The 7,656-nt window shown below is 33.6% G+C and overlaps 1 protein-coding gene across 1 annotated transcript in view; it reads right to left on the reverse strand.

Moving 5' to 3' along the window:
• Positions 1-7,080, reverse strand: part of LOC140750155 (uncharacterized) — a 30,394-nt gene extending 23,314 nt beyond the window's left edge. The window contains exon 1 of the mRNA XM_073083543.1: positions 7,025-7,080. The gene's annotated coding sequence lies outside the window, so the exon portion shown is untranslated. The remainder of the gene's footprint in view (positions 1-7,024) is intronic.
• Positions 7,081-7,656: the final 576 nt, after the last annotated feature.

The following is a 7,656-nucleotide window of genomic DNA, read 5'->3' on the forward strand; positions in this document are numbered from 1 at the left end:
ATTAAATTCAGTCTTGTTTGAGTTGAACTGTCGTGATTTTTGGCAATAATGTGGATAATTAAACAGTAACATTTTCTTTATCATTTTTCATAAGTTTTGTTAATTATTCTACATTTTATACGATACGATATTCAGGAAGTTTGATTTGCTGTAGAATTGAAGTGTGGGGGTTACGATTGAAAGGCGAGCGTTCCGAATGATTGATAGTTTATTACTGTCTTCAATCACCTTATTACCTTAACTTAGCCTAAATGTTACGCATACACACACTGACAACATACGTTACCTACACTACTACAGAATAAAAATGTATTCATTGAAACTTCATTGATTCAAATATCAAATATTTCGTCAATCTTCATTCAAACAATTGATTCGAAACTATTGAATAAAGTTAAACAGAATCCTACACCGACATTTACGAGTAATATTTGTTTAGAGTTTAAACACCTATTATAAACATTATTTGTAGCGTAAATTTATAATCTGCTTTATTATTTACCTAGTATTTCCATATTAACACGTCAAAAAGATTCTAGTGATTAAATTACTATTCCACGAATCCGTTAATAAACATAAGAGAAACATCAAATGCTTTCCATCCATATGAATATCTAATTTTGGGCATGGGGTCCCCCTTTGAGGGTACAGGGTCGAATGTTACTCACATGTGTATTTCAGATGAAACAGTATTGATTTTAAATAGGGTTGTATAACAAGAATAGAATTGAATTTAATTTTACACAATTAACAAGATTGTTGTTAATTGTGTAAAAATATTAGGTAATGTAATGTAAGAATAATGTAATTTATGTCTATAAATTATTTAAAATTAGTACTGTAATATGTTTTTATTTTGGCGTAATAATATTTTAAAATTTCAAGTGCTATTAAATGGATTATTAGTGCCATTGTGCCATAAAAGCCTTTTTGTGTAATAAAATTGATGGGATATTTGGATTATTGATTTATCAATTTATGGATGAGGATATTTACTTAAACAAGTCTGAAGAAAATTAATTATTTTTAAGATGAAGATGAGTTCTGTACCACTAAATTTTCATTATTTTTTGAAAATTTGAACTATTTAGCTATTACAGATCAATAGATAAATCGAAAAGCACCGAAAAATACAGCGGAGGCTTAGCAGAGGTATTGAGTTTCGTCGTTTGTTGTCGTTTTACCTTTCTTTACGAAACCCTAGAAATGTATAATTGCGTTGCAGTTTTAATTACGTAGAAAATAGTCTGCATACAATAAAATAAATTATTTCGTAGAACACTCTCAAAGGTAATGGTTGTACATTTTCCTTTGAGAGTGTCAAGGACACTCTGCTAATTGAGGAGTTTCTGTGAATTCCACACTATCTTAGAAACTCCTACACGCTCTTATTAAAGTTCCTCAAAGGTAAGGTGAATTTATTTATAGTTAGACTTAAAGTTAATTGGTATAAGTCGTAAAAGGTTTTTGTAGGTCCTTGTACATCAGAGCATAGTAGCAGAGTATATATTAAGGTTCATGATTACGTCATCATCACTTTACTGTCCTACTGTTAGGCACGGGTCTCCTCTAAGAATGAAAAGGATTAGGTAAATAGTCCACTGCGCTGGTCAAGTGCGGATTAATAGACTTCACATACCTTTAAGATTTTTTTCAATATCTCTCAGGTATTTAGGTTTCTCCATGATGTTTTTTTTTACCGTGAATATTTTAAAACTTTGAAAATCAGAGGTTTCGAAACTTCGACAATGATTGTTACGTCGAGTTTCAGCCACTTGACTAACACTACTATGATCATATCACACCCATAAAACTTACAGCACAACATAACAAATAAACACTGCCAAAAGATAATAAGAGTAAAGTTGGTTGCATAAAAATACTTCTTTTCGTTCGGAAGTCGGTTAAAACGTGGCGGTCTACCATTTTTGATGTGAAACATCTATAGCCGCACGTAAAACCGATTTCTGGCGTGGCGACGCATGCCGTGGCGACGCCACGCTATACGATGGTATATATACAGTCTATATGCAGTAGTGTGTACGGTGTGGCGACGCGTCGCCATGCGCAATAACTATTACCGAAGTCACTGATTAAACGAATTAAGTAGTCACGATTTGAAATAAATTCGTAAATTTTTGTATTTAATGAAAATGTTTATTCAATAAATAGTCATCGTTATCTGGAAAAAAAATCGTAATATTTTATTTTATCATTATGACATATTTAGTTCCTATCACAATATGTTCTTTTCTGCATATTAATTTTACAAAATAATGTCGATGTTTCACATCTGCCAGGCGTCCCGTGACGGCTCACATTTTTTACAATAAAGGAGTAGCAGATGAGCATGTAGTCCACCTGATGGTAAGTGGCTACTGTGAGAACTAAGCTGGAAAGCTTCGGAAATGTCTCCCAGCTCCCTTAACACACCCTTCAAACCAGAATTGCAGCAGCTGAACACTGCTGTTATGAGGTAGAAATAAGTGTGGTAATAACTATGGCGGTCCACAATCTTTGATTGTCTACTTTTTACATATTTATGCTAGGCGCTTTGCTATTTCTATTTACTTTATGTAATACTAAATAATTTATATTTACTTTAGTTTGTGTGTTATTAATATTTTTATTGCATTCCTTCACGTAGTCTAATACTTCATAAGCAGTTTTTTATTATGCTTGGAAGCGTGGAAGTATTTTATTGCGCTGTCGGAACGGTTCAGTTTTGTATTGCTCTTTAATAAAGACTGCTTAAAACATTTATATTTCTTCCAATAATTCTTATTTTAATCGCTTTAGGTAAGTATAAGAATATTTGAAATCTTTGAAGAATGAACATTTTATGAAAAATATTTTCAAGATATTCCATTCCCATAATACAAGTCCTATGTAACTAACTCTTTATTGTAAATTTTGTCATTAAATCATTGCTAACTCACTGCTAGGAACGGATCTCCAATCAGTGATTAGGGTTTAAGCCATAGTCTATGCGTTGATCTAGTTCTTCTTCAGCTCCTTCTATCACAAAATTTGAAGTTGGCTAATCATTACACGATATTAAGCTCCAAAATTATTATTTTAAGGTAATTATTAATAATTTAAAGTATTTCGCAAAGATATAGCACAGTATTAATTGGTCTTTCATAAACAACGTAATAACCTAAATATTAAACGGAATTGTGGTTTTTCCTGTATAGGAAATACAGCGGAAAGCCCTGGATGGCTGTCGCGGAAGCTTAACGATATGGTTTATGATGAGTTGTACGTGATCCTTCATAATCTTAAACACGTGATACTTGTTTATTTACTTTTAGTACTAATCACGTTTAAGTTGGTAATAATTGATTGAGTTTACATTCAAGTATAATTCTCCTTATAATTTAGCTCAAAGCAATCAACTATATAGTCATTAAATTATATTATTATGGTATTAAAAACCGAAACATGGCGTAAGAGTGTCATCCACGACTTGTTACCAATTGGTAATAAGTTGGTTTTAATGTGTTCAACGTCAACCAATCACAGGTGCAGTCAGTGCGAATTGAAAGAAAGGTTTTTTTTGTATAAAAAATCGTGACAATATCTGATCTATTGATCTATGTATTTGAATTAGTCAATTACTAACGTTATTTACGTATCTTACATGTTTGCTTCTGGAATTGATTGAAAATACATCAATGTGAGTGTCATCTGTATAAACCACTTAAGATTTAATTAGTTTAACAGATTTACATACCGGATTAATCGAAAAGTTTAATTAATTAGCTTTCATTTCTAATTTAAACATCATCAACTCCGAAGGCAACGTCGCATAAAAATAATATTAATAATTAATAGTAAAATCGTATTTAAAACACAATAGCATGGATGTTTTATGTTAAATTCTGGTAGGCACTTCCAAATGATAAATTCAAGTGACAGACCTCGTTTGTGATTTAAATGGCCTATCATCATTTGATTCGCTGGCGCTAATGGCTGAGGTTGAATCGTAACTGATAGCTATTGCATTTACATTTACGACACGTAAACGCTTTCGCGTAAAAACACTCGCGCGATAAAACGCAACCGATCGTAAAAATCAGGCGTTACACGATTTGTGAAGTGAATCCTTGGAGGAGAGTTTCGTGACTTTATCCGACGAGTCACGCATCAGTGTAAGGGGCTGTATGTTGGTGTTTTATTCGGATCGTCGTCGATCCATTACCGTTCCACTGTTGGACAGGGTTTGAAGTAAGATTTGTTAAGACTATAGCCTGTAGCGCTAGCCATTGCGAATTGATAGACTTCATATATCCTTGAGATTTTTTTATCGAACTCTCTGACGGGTAGTTTTCTTACGATGTTTATTTTCACTGTTCAAGCACGTGATAATGAAATTCTAATATTTTTTTAAAAGTGTGCATGGGATTTCAATCTTAGATTCCCCACAGCCGATTTTTTTAAGCACTAGACTATCACTGCTTTATTCGGATCATTAACTTTGAACTACTTTTATGCAATTATTTTTACGGATTTAAGTGATGTGCATAAAACTACCGTCGCACCAGAAAAAAAATGGATAACCACAGAAATAATGGATTGAGTACACGTAACGTAAAATTGTGGTATGTTTAGAAAACTCATGGTAAGGGTACAGGTGTTCTACCGAAATCAATTACAGATCGCCTCGACTAAGCGTACACATCCTTTCTCCGAAACGTAAGAGCTTCGCGTTAGAAATAGGTGTGGCAGTGGTACTGACTCTACCGCTTAACACGGACTGATTTTTTAGCCCAAGTGTAAGTTATTTAACAAATACGTTGTTATAATGTTCGCTGTGATTAAAACATCACAAAATGTACTGCATGTGAATAACATTTAGTTAACTTACCACATATTACTACATAATCGTAATGATTATCGCAGAATAGAGAATCCGTAACACTATCTGTATATTGAATTATGCCACTATAAAATTACATAAATAATTAGTTAGTACAACAAACAAAAACTGAGATAAATAGGAAATGTAATAAACAATCTGTTTTTTTTTAATATAGGAGTAGCAGGCGAGCATGCAGTCCACCTGATGGTAATGGCTACTGATGTCTATGGTCATCTGTAATCAACCCCAGATAGGATTAGGTATTCCTACCTAAGGTCGGCCACAGATGCGCCGCGACTCTGAGGACTATGCTGGAACGCCCCGGAAAAGTATGTCTCCCTTACCACACCCTTTAAACCAGAACACAGTATTTTATACCTGATGTTTATAAAGGTTCAACGAAAGCGCGTAATAACTCATGTAGGGTAATATAATTTTCCATGTAAAGTTGAACGCGTAATTAAACGTGCCCGGTTACCAGCTCCGTAAAAATAGAAGTGGGACTTTATTCGTGTTCATAACATCTTGTTAAAGGAACCAGTGTAAAGGCAAATATGCAATTATGGTAAAAATCTCAAAGTAAATGTTAAAAAGTTTGAAAAGCTTCCGTTTTTCTTTTTGAAACCGAATGAACTTAGATTTGGTTTTGTAATTCTTTTAATTTGTAATAAACACTGTAACTAATTAGAAAGAAAATTGATAATGAGTTTTAAATAGGTCACGTTCAAAGGTCAAAATGGCGGCGTCTGTTTTCCAAATATTTGCTAAGCATAAGTTTTAAAATGCGAGCGAAAATTATTTTATTTTGGTGATATTATTATAGTTATTAGTAGTAGTAGTATTAATATAGTTGTTATTAGTCGTATTATTAATAGTATAAATCACGTAAATCACGGGTAATCTTCAAAGACACTTTTTAGTTTAGTGTGACGGTTTTTTGTCAAACTAGTGATGGCTTCCAAGTAAATACATGATAGTTAAATAAATGTGCGAGAAATCTAAATAGCTATCGGAATAACGATTACGGAATAACGATTACGGAATAACGATTACGGAATAACGACAACGAATTAAAATATAGCTCTTTCACTAAACTATATTTTAATTCGTTGTCATTTTTTTAAATAGCTACTGACTTTTTAAAACTAAGGTAAGAGTCATTTTTTTTAACGATTGGTAATAACTTTAACTATCCAATCCTGTACGAAATAAATATAAGTAAATCTCACATAAAATTCCTTTTGAAAACACAGATCAAAACATATATTTGTAAAACAGAAATAACGCTTATTACAATTAATTACTTCACGTTTTGGCAAAATTCTTTTGTTACAAAGTAATTGAACACTAAAGAAGGAGCAAAAGCGGTGGTTAATTTCTATCTAAATGAAATAACGGTTAGCAGCCCGCCCCGGGGGCAAATTGCGAAGGCTTCGAAGGAGTTGGGATATAAAAATTATGCAAACACTGAATGGCTTTCTCGGAAGATGAAAGAAATTCTGTTCACTACTTGTTTAACTGTTATCTGCAAAGGTAAAGATTTTGTATTATCTTTGTTGAATTTAACACTATTTTTTCCAATTATTTTTATTCCTGAAAGTTAAATGTTAAATATCTGCAAATATACAATATACAAAATATTTTTAAAGAATTTAACAATTTGTGATAAGTTATTAATTAAACTTTCGCATTTAATTTCTATTATTAGTATTGTAGAAAATGTTATAATTTTTAAAAACGATATATTTTGTTAATTGAAACTTAATATTATTAAAATGTCCAAAAACTTTCCGCAAGATTTAATTATAAGTATAAAATCACTTAAAAATGTTAAAAGTCAAACCTAATTCCAAACAGGAAACCGATTAAGTGTAAAACTATACTTCTAAAGTGTAAAAGACAACATCAATTTAGGATACTAATCGACAGTGTATACAGGACAAAACCAGCCTAAACACATGCAAACAACAAAAAGTTCAATGGATACTATTCGCCGTGCTCAAAAGTTGGTTTAAATCGCTTAACCATTATCCGTTATTAGGCGCAATTAGCTGAGGGTTTAAGATGTGTGCACCTCGCAATTAGTATCCACCTGGTGGGGAGGGTGGGGGTGGGGTCGTGCGGGTGGGGTGGGGGGCATGCGTGTGTGTGTGCGCGTACCGGCGGGTGCGTGAGCGTGCGCGGCGCGGCGTGCGCTCGGAGCGGCGGTCGGAGCGGCACTGGCCGAGCCGAGCAGCCTCTCCCGGACCGCCCGCCCAATCTCACGCCGACACAAACTTTCCGATGCACTCGGTCTCGTTACAGCTCACGTTGTTCCGAGGCTTATTGTAAGCGGGCATTTTTCTATGACGTCAGCAGGATCTGTTGCATTATAATAGAGTTTTTGTAAAAGTAGAGTCCACAGAACGACTTTTCTTGTACGAGAATATAAATAATATTGTAATAATTTACATAACAAAAAGTAACCTATTCTCAAAGTACCTAATTCTTCAACTTAAAATTTATCGTATGTTCGAAAATATTCGAACATTTTGTCGACAACATTACTGAAATTTTCACCTCTCAGGGAAAAATTCCGCAATGTTCTGGAATTGACATTTGACGCTTATAATGGCTTCGGGAATTCTTGTCGGCGCCTGCCGTTTATAGCATAGCGATGTCAGTGATTTTAGACCTAAAAATATTGAATTGTTTTATCATTACCCTGGGAATAGCAGAGTTTGGAGGTACGTTTGTAGTTACGGCGGGAACATCGCGTTCTGAAAAGTATATCTGTGAAGTATTTCTGCCTG

Source organism: Epargyreus clarus, unplaced genomic scaffold (assembly GCF_041222505.1).
Source record: "Epargyreus clarus isolate Ecla_fem2 unplaced genomic scaffold, WU_Ecla_fem_2.2 ptg000019l, whole genome shotgun sequence".
NCBI lineage: Eukaryota > Metazoa > Arthropoda > Insecta > Lepidoptera > Hesperiidae > Epargyreus > Epargyreus clarus.